At 42.2% G+C, this 17,477-nt stretch overlaps 1 long non-coding RNA gene across 2 annotated transcripts in view; it reads left to right on the top strand.

Moving 5' to 3' along the window:
- LOC107196779 overlaps positions 1-17,477 on the top strand; it is a 47,056-nt gene that overhangs the window by 26,187 nt on the left and 3,392 nt on the right. For both annotated transcript variants that reach the window (XR_003044491.1, XR_001518226.2), the window contains one exon: positions 11,427-11,696. This is a non-coding gene — a long non-coding RNA (uncharacterized LOC107196779). The remainder of the gene's footprint in view (positions 1-11,426; positions 11,697-17,477) is intronic.

Below are 17,477 nucleotides of genomic sequence, written 5' to 3' on the forward strand. Positions count from 1 at the left end.
GTAATTTTGTCCTCTGCAACCTCCAAAGCATGAGGTTTGGAGTCAAGAGATCTGGGTTTGAGTCTCAGCTCTACTTTGAGTTGATGTAATTTTGAGCAAATCAGTTCATTTTGCTGAGCTTTGGTTTCCTTGGCTGTAACATTGGGACAAGCCAATTACTATTGCCCACCTAGTCTGCTTCCTAAAGTCCTTGTGAGACCCAGCAGAGTTAATATATGTGAAAGTGTAAGTAAGAGTCTCTGTACATGTTATTGTTCATACTGTTACAACCTTTAATTACCCCTGACTGAAATCTCTGGAATATGGATCCGCAGCTGTATTTAACTCTCTTCCTCTTCCTGCCCCTTTAAAATGCACAAGAAAGAAATGGATATAAAACTGATTCGTCATCTGCCTACAGTCTTAGCAGCTTTCCCAGAGAGTCCATGACACAGAGAGAGGAAGAATTCAGCCATTTTAATTTAATGTCATTCCATACATTACTGAGCACCTACCATATACCAGACATTGGCCCACACTGTGTATGGAATCAGAGTTGGATAAAACATGTTCCTTGCCCACCTTGACAAGCTTACCAGATAGTGGGAGAAACAGACATGGATGTAAATAACTATAACATACTGCAGAAAAATACAATTGCCACAGGAAAGGTACAAATCGAGTGTAGTGGGAGCCCGAGGAGACTGGGAAAGTTCCTCAAGGAAATAGTATTAAAGGATGGGCAGGGTTTAGCTCTGCCAGGAAGCATGAAAAAGGGCACTCCAGACTGAGGGAACAGAACAGGCAAATGCATGGAATCCTAAAAGAACTAGTTATCTAGAGGTCATAATAAAATCAAGTGAGGTATGGATGGAGCATACAAAAAGGAAAAAGTTACGGGGCTCCAGCCCTGAAATCCAAGCACGGAGGTTGACCTTTTTTGCTCTTTGCTAACTCTGTCCGTCAATCCCATACTGGCCTTTCCCCCAGCAAGACTGAACCTGAGCCCCAGGCAGGAGAGCCAAAGCTATGAACAGGGAACAACAATAATCATTACATGCAAAGTGTCCTGGGCTGGGAACTGCTAGTCATTGCCACACCTCCCCAGCCCAGGTGAGAGCTTCACGGGAATGTAGCAATGACACTAACATCTGGAGAGTAATGGCAAAGACCCACTGCATTTCTCTCCTTCCTTCGTCCAGAAGGAGCCAACTTCTTTATGAGTACTGTCGTCAGACGGCTTTTGAAGGCCAGGAACTGCAGCTGCATTCAAGGCATGGCCATGGGCCACCCCAAGGGCTCATATTTTTTAGGTCTCCATTTTTCATTGTAAAATGTATTTTTCAATTGTGCAAATAATATGGTGAAAAGAACAGATACCCCAAAAATAAGAGAAAGAGGAAGGAGAGCACCCACTCACGCATTATCTGTTTCCATTTCCTCTTGCCCCTCTCTGCTATTGACTGTGAGCATAACTTTTTTTTTTTGGCTGCTTTCATCACTGACTCAATTATATATTCTATTTTTGTTGCTCAGCAACAAAAATAGAATATATAATTTAGCTACTAACTGCCAGCCCCTGATATCCACTCAGGCATGGCCCTGTTTCTCCAAGACTGAAGGAAGATACTAGAGCCAAGATAAAGGGGCACCCCATAGATAACATGGTCAAACATGGTCATCATTGGCAATTGGCTTCATGGTGCAGAGGAAAAGCATTGACTGCTCTGCCATCACATAGACTTAGGTTGGAATCTCAGCTCCTCTACTTCAAAGCTAGATGGTCCTGGGCAAAGCACTCCATCTCTTTGAGCCTCAGGTCCTTGTTTGTAAAATGAGAATGGTATTAGTACCACCCTCATGGGATTGAGTGAAGATTAAGTCAGATACTGAAAGAGATGTGCCCAGTAAATAAATAATAGCTCCCCTTCCCGTGCCCTTGCTGGGGCCGACCTAGTGTCTACGTTTCTTCCACCTTTCCTTTCTTGCCCATATTTGTCCTTATTCCCTTTCCTGGGCCCAGCAGGCCTCCTGGGTGAGCCCACCTAACATCTGACAGGCTCATCAGTCTGCATATTTATTTTTCATTGGATCAATGTACCATCTTTTACTTAAGTATGCTCCTCTGATGGAAATGTTGGTTGTTTTCCAATTGTTCACTATTCCCAATAATGATGCAATAAATATCTTAACATATTTTGCTCACTCCATCCTTTTAAAAAGGCATTTCCTTAGGAACAATCCTCAGGAACAGGATTAGTAAGACAGAGGTTCAAAACATTTTAATGGCTTCTGATATGTATCTCCAAATGGTTTTTCACCATTGGGTTCGTACCTGCTATTCTGCCACCAGCTTGAGGGAGAGGATCACTTAGACTGTATTATAGGCTCTTAGACTCTGGTCACAAACTCCTGTTTCTACTTTGTTTTCCACTATTTTCATCCCCACATGCCTCCCACACTGCAGCCACATGGGACAACTCACTATTCACTCCTACCCCGAAATGATGCTTTTGTGCCTTTGAACTAACTTTCTATCATTCTCCATCACCCTTGCCTAAGAATATCCTTCCCTTTCACCTCAGAGCTCACCCTTTGTGAAACTGGGAATTTCTATTCTCTTTCCAAGACTGAGGTCAGATACCCTTTCTCTGTGAACTAGTTCTAATTCTCCCAAGCAGAGTTAGTCACTCTTGCTATGTGTGATGTCTGGAGGGTTACTTGGCATCCAAGTGCTCACTCAGAAATAGTCCTCCTCTAACCCCAGCTACACACCAAAATCTGTATGATTCTCCTCCCTTTCACCTTCTCTCCATCTTTGCACCAGTCAATTACCAAGTTATACAATTTACATCCTAAATATTCTTGGATTTGCTTATCTCTTTCTCATTGCCATCACCACTGGCCATCACCTCACATCAAGATTCCTGCAAAAACAAACAAACAAACAAAAGATTCCTGCAATAGTCTCCTAAAAAAGAAAAAAAAAAGAGTAATATATGCATGGTTCAAAAATCAAAATGTTCTCTAAGGCTTTTAATAAATAACAATAGATTCCTGTCCCATCTGTCCCCACCCCAAGCCCTGCTCCTCAGAGACAACTAGCCACTTTTGACTCTTTCAACTGTTTCTTCTGGTATTTATTATGAAAATAATATGCCTACACTGTTGCTATTAATTTTTTTGAATTTTTGTAAGAGTTTATTTGAGCCAAACTGATGACATATGTCAAGGAGCAAGATTTCAAATGCTTCCCTGTTGATTTTTAAGTTCAGAAATTATCTACTAACTTTGAACAATGGAAGATTTCTCTAACACCATTCCCTTCAATATAATTATATCACAACTTTTGGTTAAATCATTATGCAGTATTTACATATTATGACCGGAAGTACCATTAAAAATCTTTGCCCTCTGAGATGCCAGCATCCCCTCCAGGACTGCCCTCCTTCCTGGTGAGATCTGAGCCTGCGGGGGGAAGGTGGCATACTGAGGAACAGGGGCTGATGAGAGGGAGGTGGGTCAGGAGGGCTATTGGCTGGCAGGTTGGTGGGCACCAGAACAGTCTCTGGATGGTTCCTATGCAGGTCTCTCTGGACTCAAGTGGGTATAGCAAGCAGAGTGGGGGTAAGCCTTCTGGGGGAACCAATGGCAGTGCCCAGAAAGGGCTGGAGGCTAATGATTGGCACAGGCACTGACTGATCCAACAGATGCTGGCTTCTCGAGCAGGATTCTGGAGCCCCTGGCTGTGCCAGGTATTATCTCTTCAGTTGCTGGATCATGGAAAGGTTCAGGGAGTTCTAAGACAGGGAGCAGAGACAGCTGGAATAGTGGTACTCAGGGAGCTTGGGGTAGCCGCTATTTACTAACCATAGAAGAATTTCAACACTTTAACAACTAATACTATCTAAGAGAACAAATACAGTCCTGTTGGCCCTGATTATGACTATGTAAATATTACTCACAGCCAAGCTGTAGAGAGCCTTGTGATTATATTTTCATTCTTGGTAAGATTTTAGTTTTTCCTAGAGTTAAAAACTGCCTTGTTGTTTTCTGTTGCTTAGTTTCTATATACCCATCATTAAATCTTCTTCCAAATTCTTTGATAGAGCAATATGATGACCAAATCCATCAGGTAATTTCTCGCTAGGCTCTGGGGACTCAACTGCGAAGAAAATTGACATGTTCTTGCTTTCACTGAGTTTACAGTTCAACAAGGGATCAGATATAAGTAATTATGGTTGTTTTAAGTGTTACAGTGGGAGAAGTATAGGTTCTATGGGTACGCGTAGCAGAAATACCTCACCCAGCTAGAGAAACAGGAAAGATTTCAGACCTGAAGGACAGATAGAAACTATTCATTCAGACAATGTATTTACCGAGTGCCTCTTAATTGTCAGACACTTCTAAATGCTGAGAACACAGTACTGGACAATATAGACAAGGCCCCTGCCTTCCTAGAGCTTACATTATAGTGAAGGAAGACAGATAACAAACACAGAAAATAATTTTCAATTAACACAGGGCTATAAAATAAACAGAGTAGCATGAAGGGAAATTGCCAAGGTGGGGGGTGGCAGTGGGAGGTGATGAGGCTATTTGAGGCAGGTTGGAAAAGTCAGAGAAGGTCTCATTGAGAAGGTAACATCTGACCTGATATTTGAAGGATGAGAATAGCCAGCTATGTGAAGAGCAAGGAAAAGAATGTTCCAAGCAAAGAGAACAGTGTATGCCAGATCTGAGAAAAAACAAGATCACAAGGCTTTAAAGAAGAACTAAAAACAATTCTATATGGCTAGAACATAAAAAGCAGGGGGCAGTTGCTAGAGATAAGGGAATGGTTGTAAGCTACAGGATGGGAGCCCCAGCACCTCCTAATCATATTATTATTGATAAACCCCTACTCTGCAGCTGTCTGTTTGTCGTAAGATGTCCCACTCTTTTTTTCTCTCTTTAGTATTACAAGAAGCGCGGAAACTTGCAAATTACATTTTGGTAGACTCCCTTGCCAGATGGAAGGTGTTGGCAAGAGAATGAAAGGTGTCTGGAGGGAAGAAGCCATTGTTTCATCCTGCCTTTTGGTGGTGCCTCTAGCAGCAGTGGCAGCACCAAGCACGGGCTCTTGGGTTCTTCCTCAGCAGCAGCGCCCCTGACAGAGCAGTACCCGCCTGGGCTGGCTTCGCCTGGTGGTGGCAGCATCTTCCTGATCTCCCATTTTCTCTTCTAATCCTTCTAAGCCCTTTCTTCCTTTTGTCCAGCATTTCTGTAAACAATTTCCTGCTTTAAATTCTTTTCCGCTCGAAATGGTCTAGAGTAGTGCTGTCCACAGATGCTCTATGATGATAGAGATGGCCTAACTCTGCTAACCAATTCAGTATCTACCAGCTGTATGTGACTATCATGCTCTTGAAGTATGGCTAGTGTGACTGAGGAATTGAATTTTTAATTTTGTTTAATTTTAGTAATTTAAATAGCCCCATGTAGTTAATGGCTACTGTATTGGATAGCACAGATCTATAATAATTGGTTTTCCTGACAACACTGGCTGATAGAGTAGTTATATGGAAAATGGTCGTTGGAAACTGACCCTCAAAGATGGGAATCTGGGATTGTTATATGACATGCCTGGGCTTGTGATGACCTCATTGCCAGTGGAAAATAGGATACTGTGTCATGGAAGAACCCCAACCTCATGGAAGATGGCAGGAGTAATAGCACTCTAAGTTGGCTTGCCACACTCCATAGGTGCTGAAAGTAGACAACAAGATTCAATGGATCAGAGAAAGATAGTTTATTTCACAGCACTGCAAAAACTAGGAGCAACAGCATGCTACAACTGGTTTCCTTGCCCTCAAGTCCCATGGGGCAATGTAGTGGGCCCAGATGGCAGCTACACTGGGCCAGGGGCTTAGAACCATTTATATAGCAAGCAGTCAACAAACCAGTTCTCTTCCCCTGGCGAATGAATAGTTGTACAGTAGTCATATTGTGGTCACCCTGACCTATTGTGGTCACCCTGACCTATTAAATTGTGGTCACCCTGACCTATTAAATTGCCTTTGTGACTAGTTACAGAAACAACTGCAGGTCAGGGCATGCTTAGGCCTTTCAGTTTGGCACACTCAACAAGGATGTACAGGGACACTTGGGGACCCTGGTGGATTGCCTCTCCCAATAACTAGTAGTCCAGGGCATGCAACACTAAAAGATTTACTTAAACTATCACCAGTGAATACCTAGGATGAAGTGCCCATTGAAGGCAAGTCTTCGGGGGACCAAACTGCTGCTGAAATGAACTATTATGGTTGGAATTGTGACTACAAGAATTTTGAGATTAGTTGGCTGCTGCTGACTGTACTGGAGGGTTTAGTGAAAGAAAATTACAACCTCAGAGTTTTAAACTTTCAGTTGTAGGAACGTGCAGAGAAACTGAGAGCTTCTACTATGGCTTTAAAATAATTTTTTACCTATTATAGCTGCGGGACTAATATAAGTGAAAACCAGACCCAAACTTCGATCCCGTGGCTACAGAATTATTATGTTAGTAGAATTCAGTCTCCCCAGGTTTCTTAGATAAAAGTTAGGGCATGAATGGAAAGTAACAAGACTCTGAGATGTGAAATGGAGACATTTGGTTCAACTCAGACAAATAGGAGACTCTGGAATGCTTAAACCCACCTGAGGTCCAGTAAGAAGAAGAAAAGCTTATAGGTCTCTTTTCTATCTATATCCTTTCTTGGGGAAACATGAGAATGTAATTGTGTTTTAAAAAAATCAATGCTTACATACAGAAGTGTGTGTGTGTGTGTGTGTGTGAGAGAAGAGATAGAGAGAGAGAGAGAGAGAGAGAGAGAGAGAGAAAAGAAAGCATAGAGAGAGCACACACGTGCATAAAGGCACCCATACCCCACTGATACCATTCAGGACTCCTGTGTTTAAAGACAGAATATAAAAATTCAAAGCCCTTTCCCAGTCAAAGCAATAAGTGAACCTAAGTCTCTTATCACATGCAAATCACTTTGACTCTGTGTCCAGCCCTGCTTATTAGTATCTTGGAGGCAAGCAAGGTCCATGTGGAAACACAAAATTCTCAATCATAAATCTATCAGCTTTGGAAGTATTCACAGCCTCTTACCAACTCCAATTGGGGGCCTACATTTCCCTCTTTCACTTGTTCCGTACTTTTATTATTTGTTTACTGAAATACTGTAACTGCTGGAAGTCTCCCAAGGAAGTAAGTCATCGTGCTATTTTGTTGTGCATGGGATTCAGGGGACGAAGAGGGACGAAGGGTAAATGGTTTTGTGGTGCTATTTGGGGCTCCAAACAATACCCATGGCAACTTCTTTGGAAACTTCAGGGTGCTCTTCACTGATAAAGCTTCAATGCAGTCATAACAGTTCAGCACTACTCATCTGAGGGTGGAACAATGAATAATTTGGGGAACCCTGCCCTCAACTCATGGTCTCATAATCTAATGATAAAGACAGAGAAGTAAAAGACAGTGCCAATCCAGGGAGATTGACACTGAAGAAAATAAGTGCAAAGTGCTTCAGGATCACTTGAGCTGTGGATAAGAGGTAGAAAAAGGGAAGATGCTTTTCTGAACTTCATCTAGAAGTATAAAGAGAGATTTTGCAGCAAAGATGGGAGTGAGGTTGGTATTAATCCTGGCAGAAGATGTAGCACATGCAAAGGCTTGGAGGGTAGCGACAGTGTGGTCTGCTCAGGAACAGCAGGTCATTCCATGTGACCAGAATTTCAGAGAAAGATGACAAAAGATGAAGCTGCACAAATAAATAGAGCCACCTGTTCTGGAAGAGTTTTAAGTGCATGAGTGACATGGTTAGCTTTCTCTGTCAGAAATGCCCGTCTGGAGGATGACATGGTGACAGAGAGAACAGTTAAGACTGTTGCATTACTCCAAGTAGGAGATGTTGGAGGCTTGAAACAGGGTGGTGGTAATGGGAAGAAGAAAGTATGTAACAATTTGAGGGTTTTTTGAAAAGTAAAATTGACAGACCTTAGCAACCTGTTAGACATGAGGAATGTGGGAAAGGAAAGGCTAAAGGCTGAATCCAGGCTTATGGCTCGGCTAACTGGATGTACTCAAAAGTGTTAACCAATGAGAGGTTCAAGCAACTGCACTAGGAACTCAGAGACTAGACAGACCACAATGCAGACATGTGAGAGGTGTGGTCAGAGGGTCTCTGCCTTCAGAGAGAAAGTTAAATGAGAAGATTAAGAGAGAAAAATGGGTCTGTGGAAGAGTATGAGGCTTTGGCATCAGAGATACATGGGTTCAAAATCTCTGCTCTGCCACTAATTTACTGTGTGACCCAGACGAAGTTCTTATTTTCTGAGCTTCGGTATCATCATGTGTAAAAATTAGGATAAAACTAATTTCTCTCTCTGTGGAAAACTTAGTTTGTATATGTGTAAGCACTGAACCTATGTTAATTATCACTATCTTCGAATGCTTCAAGCACATATGTGCAGGGATTAACCTTCTATAATCAATCACAAATAGTTATTGAATACTTATAAGAACTCAGCCACCCTTTATTAAGGCTCACTCAGTTTGACAAATATGATGTATAGCCATCCTCTAGTTTCATCTTTACCATAACTCTATGAAGTGGATATTATATTATTATCCCTCTTCTACAGTTGAGGAAAATGACATTCAAAAAGTGGCAAATAGCTTTGCCTAAGGTCACGCTACTATAAGGTCCATCAGTGTAAGTGGTAGAGCTGGGATGGGAACCTGGTTGACACAGCGATAGTCCTGGGTGCTATGGAGGAGCAAAGGAGACAGAAGACAGTTCCTACCCATCAAGCTCTCATCCTAAGCTGAGGACTCAAAGGCCAAGAAATGAGATCTACTCTTGGTGGTGGATTGGTTGTTGGTTTTAGGCCATCTAATCCTTCAGTAGAGGAGATGCGATTGCCTCTAATGCCCTCTAGGGGCAAGAGCACCAGGGCAGTGGACCCCCTAGCAGGAATCATTGTCTTACTGGATCTCCTGACACAAAAGGAGAACTACTTGCGGGGGGCGCAGGGGGGGGGGGTGTGCAGTGGGGGCAACTGTTCCTAAAGGATTCAGGTTGGGCAAATTAATACACACAATCACAACTGTAGAACTTTAAACACAAGCTGTTTCTAGTCCTGCTTTCAAAACTTTCCAGCTGAAGTCAACTCTTAAGAACTTTTATTAGAGACTTCAGCCTGCTGCCCAAGTACTCTGGCAATAACTACATGCAACTATAACAAATAGTTATCATTTACTAAGCACCAAAGGTTTATATGTGTCATCTCATTTAATTTTATAACCATCCAATAGATCAGATAATCCTATTCCCATTTTACAGATAAGGAAATTGATACTCAAGGAGTTATATGACTTGAATAAGTTAGAAAGAGTTAAAAACAACAATAGCTAACATATTTAAGGCTTACCATGTTCCAGATTTCATGTTGTAATAGATATTGTCGGTTACCTACCCAACAAGCATCCCACTCCACTCCTTCTCTGTTCACAGAATCCTAATTTTGTTCAGATATCCATCCTTCAGAAAAAAAGACTTTATATTTAGTATAACTGGCCCAGCCAATCATGATAATCCTTGTCCCTTTTGTCAGTGACTAGATTAAAGGCAGGCCTGTGACCCACCTCTGGCCAAAGATGTGGGAAAGGGCCTCAGTGAGGAAGTAGCATATTGCAAAGGCTTTGAGGGGAGAGACAGAGATTTCTGTGAGAACACCTGATGGAGGTTGACTCATTTAAAACACACACACACACACACACACACATGCACGAAAGAAAAAGATGACCCTCTTCTGCTGCTGCATATTATAGTGTCTCAATTTGATGCCTGAAACTATGGCAGCCATCTTATGATCACGAGGAAAGCCAGTCTAGGAAGCCTATGAGCTGAGGTTGGAAGAGTGTAAAGATAAAAAGAACCTGGGTCCTTGATAAATTAACCAATCCTGAAACTTCCCTACCTCTGCACTTCTTGTTATGTGAAATAAATTTTTCTTATTGTTTCAGCCATTTTGATTTTGTTTGTTTCTTGCAGCTAAAGACATTCCGATACTATACTTCCTCACTTAATTGTCACCAAAAACCAATGAGGGTGATATTATTGTCCCTGTTTTACATATTAGAAAATGAAGGCTCAGAGAAGTTAAGTAATTTGTCCAAAGTCACAGAGCTAGGAAATGGCAGAATAGTATTTGAACCTAGTTCTGCTTAACTCCAGAGCCAGATTTCTTAACCACACCATACTAAGCAAAACAATGAAAATCGAACCTAGTCTGGCTAGCTCCAAAAGACCATGTGCTTTCTTACACATTTCATTGCCTCCCAAATTCTGGGGTGAAATTCCCAGACACTTGAGGCTTTAATGTTTGGTACTTAAGATAAAATGGCCCCTATTAGGATTTGGAGGAGCAACCACAAGATACAGGGCAGAATGATTATGGGTAGGAGGGACCCAGATACACAAGGTGGCTTGGCCTTTGTCCCCTTTTACCAGTGGACTGGGCCTTTCCTGCTACTCGGGCTTGGGAACACCTATTGAAGGGGACAGCCTGGCCTCTAATGAGACACAACTAGACTAACTCTGGTGCTTGTGTACATGAAATTCCTGTCTCTCTCCAGGTATTTAGTCTCAACTGGATGGGCCTAACCACTTTTCCAACCACCCCACTGGGAAATTACATGGGGTGTCAGGAAGAGATTCCTATCATCAAATGCAGGATTAGAAGACAAAAATGACAGCTAAGATCCATTCCTTGATGAAGAGTCTAGGATTACATGAGAGATACCAGAAAGGCTTTTTTTCTGAATCTGACAGAAAAATATGGCAGTAGAAACACAGAAACACAGTCACCTCAAATGAATATTTCTGAGCATCTTGCTTTCACCAGACTCTGTCTGGGACACAGTGATACTAATGAACACACTCATCCCAGTTGTCTAAGCTCAGTCTAGCAAGAAGGCCAAGACATGGGGCCACATAATTACAATCAGGAGGAGACAGTGCCCAGGATTTAATAAGGAAAACAGAGCATGTGGCAGGAACCTCAAGCAAGAAGAGATGACGTGACTGGAATGGTTAGGGACATTGAAGGTAAATTTGAGATGAGATTTGTAGACTGAGTAGGCTTTAGACAGGTGAGAATGGGAAGGGAGAAAGGAAGAGAAGAACCAAGACAGACAAGAAAATTCTGTCTGCAGAGAATTGCAAGTATCTGGAGTATTCGGTGTTTATGGTGGGAAATAAGTCTAGAAAAGGCATTTGGGGTCATCCTGGGTAAGGTCCAACATACCAGGGAAGATGATTTTATTTGAATTTGGTAGGAAATGAGAAGCCAATGAGGCTTTTGATCAAAAACATGACATACTTAACATTTTGCTTTCCTGTATTTTAATTCGGCAGGTACAAGCAGAATAGACATGGGAAAAGATTGAGAGTGGGGAGATCAGTTTGAAGACTTGGAGGATCCCTTCTCCTTGAGAACCTAATAAAGGCACTGCTTTCCAACTAGTAGAGCCCAGGTGTCTGGCTTACTACAGAAAGGCAACTTCAATGTCCCAGGAAGAAACTCTGAGGGTTCCTGCTCGACTCGAGGCTCACACACGTCATGAGGCACACAGCAGAGGTGCTGACAGAGCCAGAGGACTGGGATCAATTACACAGGGAAAGGAGGTAAGACTTCCAGAGCTGAGCTGCAGAGAATCATCACAGAAGACAGGAGGCCCTGAAGGAGCCCAAGGCAGCCTCTTCTCAGCCAGCTGCAAGGAGCTCAGAGCAGGAGTTTCAGGCTCTGGAAGGGCTGGAGGACTTAGATACTTGGAAGTGCAGTGCAGTCCTAGGATGTGAGGATCAGGGGGTTTCTGAAAGGATATAGTAACAGTCTTATTGAAAAGCTTGGCCAGTTCTGCATGATTTCTGGGACAACTAGGTCTTTTGGTCCTGGATCTGGAAAGTGGGGGGTTGCACTGCATTTCCTCCATGCTGTCACTGGCTACAGAGAACTCCTGCCATCAGCTGCCTTTGGGCCACGGACAAACCCTTTCCTGAGTCCTCCTCTCAATTCCTTTCAACTTAATTCATCACCTATGTGAGGCTCTGAGAGTCAGTATTGGCTCTGACAAGCTCTGGCCAGACATGTACACATTTCCTATTTCCTACACCTTCTTTAAGACTAGCACTCCTGGCTCATTCCTTCTTGATGGTCTGTGAACATTGCCATTAGGTTTTATGAAAAATCAGGCAGCCCCATGAAGTCATCACTCTTTATATGGAAAACCCTGCAGGTAACATAAACGGGGCAAGGGGATGGGTTTAAGAGAAAGTCGCAGTCTTCCAACAGATACACTGGTTGATATTCTCCATTTTTTGGAATGCCTAGCTCTTGTGGCCTAACCTCCATTTCTCCACTTTTCACAGAGGCACAGATACTAAGAAATATTTCTCCCCTTAAAGAAAAACAAGAGTTGCAAGCGTGATGACAAAAGGATGTAGTGGAGATGAGCAAGTTACAAAATACATATGACATCTGAGGACAAACAACACTTAGCTCACGTGGGAATGACAGCCTAGTGTGGCTGGGTCTTCTGATTTTTATTCAAAGGCTGGAGATCTAGAATTTTATACAAAACCTCTCAATTTTTAATGTTGGCCAAACAATTTAAAAAGAAAATTTTGTGAGACAAAGAAAACACATCTTTGGGCCAAATCATCCTAATAATTTATTATCTCTGTCCTACAGTGTCAGATCTGAGCTCCTTAGCTTGGAACTCAAGCCATTTATGACCTGACTTTTGCTCATCTCCCTCCACTTCCCAACCATGCTTCCATGGTCTTCACACCACATGTGCCTACCTGTGGTCCCCCAGACTCTGATTTTTCCTGTCTTCGCACCTCTGCATTACTGGTATCTGTCTGTAATCCACATCCTCCTTTCTCTGCCTGGAAATCTTTTAAGCAATTTCTTAAGACTCAGATCAACTTATACTTTCTTTTGAAAGCTTCCCTTTTCTTTGTACTTCCTTCTGAAAGCCTCCTCTTTTTTGTAAGATTAGGTGCTGTTCATTCTTTCTATGCTCCCACAGTACTTTGAACATATTTCAGGCAGACCTCCTACCATACTGTCCTGGAATTTCTAGTTTCCTTGATGTTGGGCAATAGCCTGAGAACTCTCTGAGGGGGATACTTTCATCGTCTCTCTGACCCGGGAACCTAGGATAGAGAGTGAAAAATATACAAAGAAAGTGAAAATAGTTTCATCAGAGGGGAAAAGGAAAATTCAAACGAGATAGAACCAGAGGCCTGAACATTTCAAGTAATATATCTAAGAGGTAGTAGCAGGTGATACACAGACAAGCCCAGGTATCAGAAATCAGGATAATTAAAACAGGTTAGTAAGTGAAGTGGATTAAGATAGAAGCTATGTAAGAGGTAAGGGTGTCTGCAGCCTATTTTCACAGAGTGCTGAGATTGATGAGTTTCTTTCAGGGGTTCATTCTTTCGGCAAACATCTATTGGGCATCTATTCTGTGCCAGATACTGTTAGGCACCATAATTACAGAGAGGAACCAGATATGATGATCCCTGTGCTTAAGCTTATGGTCTGATGGAGGAAATGGACACATAAATAAATAATGACAGGGAAATGAAATAAATCTTACAACAGAAAGAAGCACAGGGGGCTATAATAGCACAGAGGAAGGGCTCCTGAACAAATAAGGCCCAGAAATGGTAATTTATCTGAGGTCATATAGCTAGGGAGGAGCAGAACCAGGATGAGAACCCAGGCCCCTTAGAAAAGCCCAATCTTTCCATGGTAGAAAATTGGAAGAAGATAGAAACAACTTCATGGTGATGAAGAAAATTTATGTGTCAGCTTGGTTAAACTGCAAATGTATGGTTCTAGATTAAAGCTGGTCAAAACAATAATTGCTTGAGATTTGGGAATCAGAAGTGAATCAGCCATTGCTCTCTGGAGATCGTGGGGGTTAGTTACAGCAATAAGAGATATGGCAGATGCCAGTAGATTCCAGCTTGTCTTCGCTCTCTACACCACATCCAGCTCTTCCCAACTGCTGACTCTCTTGGCCAATAGTAACTCCAAGCCCACCACCAGACAGTTAACTATGGACCCACAGACTTCTGTAGACTTTTCCTTCAGCTACCCCTTCACAGCAGCTGGTGTGCTTAGTTTCTTCAGAGATTTACTGCTTGGTGACTTCACGGATCTCGGTCCTCTTCACTCTCAGAGCTGAACTGTCTCAGCTCCTCCCATAATTGTTTAAGACGAATTGTTATAGTAAATCCCTTATCCCAAAACTCAGAATAGCTCTGCTTCTTTAGTTGAACACTGGCTGAAATACTGTGCTGAAAATCATCGAGTGGATAGAAGAATAGACTAAGGTTAGAAGTCAGCTGCACCAGTATCTCCATAACTCCAGAGCCTCTGCACTTAGTAGTTCAGTAAACATTTGTTGAATTGCATTGTATTTTTACATTGCTTTCACTTCTTTGTTGGTACAGGTATCACTGCAAAGAATAGCTTCTGGGGAAGAGGTGAGGGTTTTTTTTTTGTTGTTTATTTTGTTTGCATCTGTTTAATTCTTTTCCTGGGATCAGTGCAAGGGTATGGAATCTTTCATGGCTCAAGCTCTGAAGTTTTGACTCAGGACAATATCTGTTGTGTTGGCTACATGTGTTCTTCATCTCCTGGGGTATAATAGATTTTCCTCTGGCTTTAATTTTCCTCTCTCTCCCTCACCTCTGTCTCATTCTTGTGCAAAAACAGAGAAAAGCCCATTCTTGTGCATTTTCTCCAAAGAAAGTATTTCACGCTCTAATCAGATCAGCCAAAAAAAGATATATTGGGTTACCCTTTAGGGAATGCTCCTCTGGCAGGCTGGGTTAGAAGTGGAAGAAAAAAAAAGACATCTGGAAGTAGAGGCTCTGCTCACTTGGGCTGGATGGACAGCAATCAACTCTGAACCACTTAATTGCCAGAGAATTTCCTCCTTGCTCCTTAGACCATTCAGTACGTGTTGGGAGAAGACATGTTACATATTCACTCTGCCTCCTGGAAAGCTGGATTAAATGTTGTTTCAATTAGACAACCGTTTATGGAATGTCTGTTCTAAACCAGTCCCTATGCTAATTGCTGGAGGTACTGCCCTTGAAGTATTTTCGGCCGAAAAGGATGGGAAACAATGAGTTATAGCACAAGTCAGACATTAATAAGTGCTGGAAAAGAGGCATAAACAAAGCACCATGGAACAGAGGAGGGAGAAATTATACTTGTTAAGGGAGTGGCAGGCTGGGGGAAAGACATCTAAGAGAAGTGTTAAAGAATGTATAGGCAGAGGGAGCTAACATTTATTAAGCATGAAGCTAGATTTCACAGAGGAAGATTAACCAGGGGAGAGAGCTAACAGTTAACTCTCTGATCATCTATCCTGTGCTGGTCACTGAGGCAAGTATTGTACATATTTTATCACATTAAATCTTCCCCAAAACCCATCTGGAGGAAACTGAGGCACAAAGAAGTGAGGTAACTTGTTCGAGAATTCGAAAGCAGTAGAACTGGGATTCAAACCCAGATCTCTCTGACTTCCGAGAACATGCCCTGTTCCTATGTGTGCTTGAAGAATTATTTTTAAAAGACATTTGAGATAGACTATAAAGAATGAGAAAAATTTTGAGACTTCAAAAGGCAAGGGAGTGGAAGAAAGGACGGGGTAAAAGCATTCCAGGCAGAAGAATGGGAGAACAGCCCCAGGGCGGGGCGTGAAATGCCTATCTCTGGCATTTTAGGCAGTCTGGGATGATTGTGAAAGGACATGTCCACACGCCCACACCACTGTCGTCTCTGGTTCAACATGCCATTCAGTAATTCACTCAACAGTGCTGGGGACTCAGAGCTCAAAAACCTCAGTCCTTGCTCTCAAGGAGTCTCCAATCTAATTAGAATCTGGTGAGATAACTGCTGTCACCACTGATTATCTTGTACACTTTAGCTCAGTGTGTGTGTGTGTGTGTGTGTGCGTGCACACGCATGCACGCATACACACGTGTGCATATTCATACAAGTGTTGTTTGGATTGTTTCCTTCTCACAATCATTTCTCAACACATATATTCCCTGGGCTCTCCATAAGTGTGTGTTCCTTTATTGCCTCTGCCTTTAGCAAGGCTTGAATTTGAACTGCTGGCTTTGGTGTTAGATAAGTTTAAAGCCCATAGCATCTCATCAAGGGCCCTTTCAACCCAAGAGAGACCTGACCTGGTCTTCCACTAGCTCACCTAGAAAATAATGATCAACCCTAGCATTGCAACAAAAAGATCCTCATTGGAACTGACAAGAAAGTGGACACCTTCTACCATTTCTCTGCAGACTTCACAAGTGTTTAACAAGTCTTGAAAGAGAATACGTCTCCAAGCCTTTCATTCAGCTAGCTGGAGCAGAGTTTTTAAAAATGCATTTCATCTCTGGCAAAGTACAGCAGAACGTTATAAACAGCTGGAAACTCTCTGAGGTGAAGACAAGCTGGATAGTATGTGTGGATTTATAGTTCCCCACCCCCTCATGATAGCTGATTTTTATTTCTGACAAGATTATTATTTCCATCTTTATGAAATATCTTGGATCTCACCTGTGATAATTACTGATTATCATCAGTTTCTCACCTGAGGTGACTTAGCATTTGGGTGAACCTAAAAAAATTTTTTTTCCTCAATGAACTAGAGAAAACTCAATGTGTGAGATTATGTATTTCCATTTTCATTTGCAATTCCCTTTGACTTTCTAATGATCAAATCATTAATCAGTGTCAAATCACCTTCCAGAACACAGACAGTATTTTTGCCACTTAGGTCTCAATGTGGATTAGATGGCAATAACTTGTGTTATTAGGTCTAGTGCTCTCTTGTGAGGTACTGTGGTAATCACAAAGCCAGAAACTTTTAGGGTACAGTCAAGATCTCAGCGGCCATCTATAGTTTTTAGCTAAGGGTGTACATCACAATCTTCTGAAATTTGATAGAGCTCCCCAAGTTATTTAGATAAGTACTCCCAGCTTAGGACCACTAAGAGTCCAATATCTTTCATTTTGCTTCCTGCCATCCTATGCATTCTTTTTGCTTCCACCACTTTGCTTTTCCCACTTCCTCTGCTGTGATACCTTTGATACTCTCTCTTTACTTCTCTGCCTGGTCAAATCCTGTTCAACCTATGAGGCCCAGCCCAAATGTTACCTCTGCTATGAAGCCTTCTGTGATACAGATATCCTCTCTCCCTGATCCCGGAGTACTTTTTAAACACGTTTATGAACATTGTGTATTAGGTTCTCCTATGGTATACAGAGCTATCTGCATGTATCTAACTTCTCCACTCAACTGTGAGCTCCAGGAGGAAAATGGTTGTACTTTATTCTTCTCCTTATCTCCAGGGCCTGGCATGGAACCT

This window comes from Pteropus alecto, unplaced genomic scaffold (assembly GCF_000325575.1).
Source record: "Pteropus alecto unplaced genomic scaffold, ASM32557v1 scaffold7, whole genome shotgun sequence".
Taxonomy (NCBI): Eukaryota; Metazoa; Chordata; class Mammalia; order Chiroptera; family Pteropodidae; genus Pteropus; species Pteropus alecto.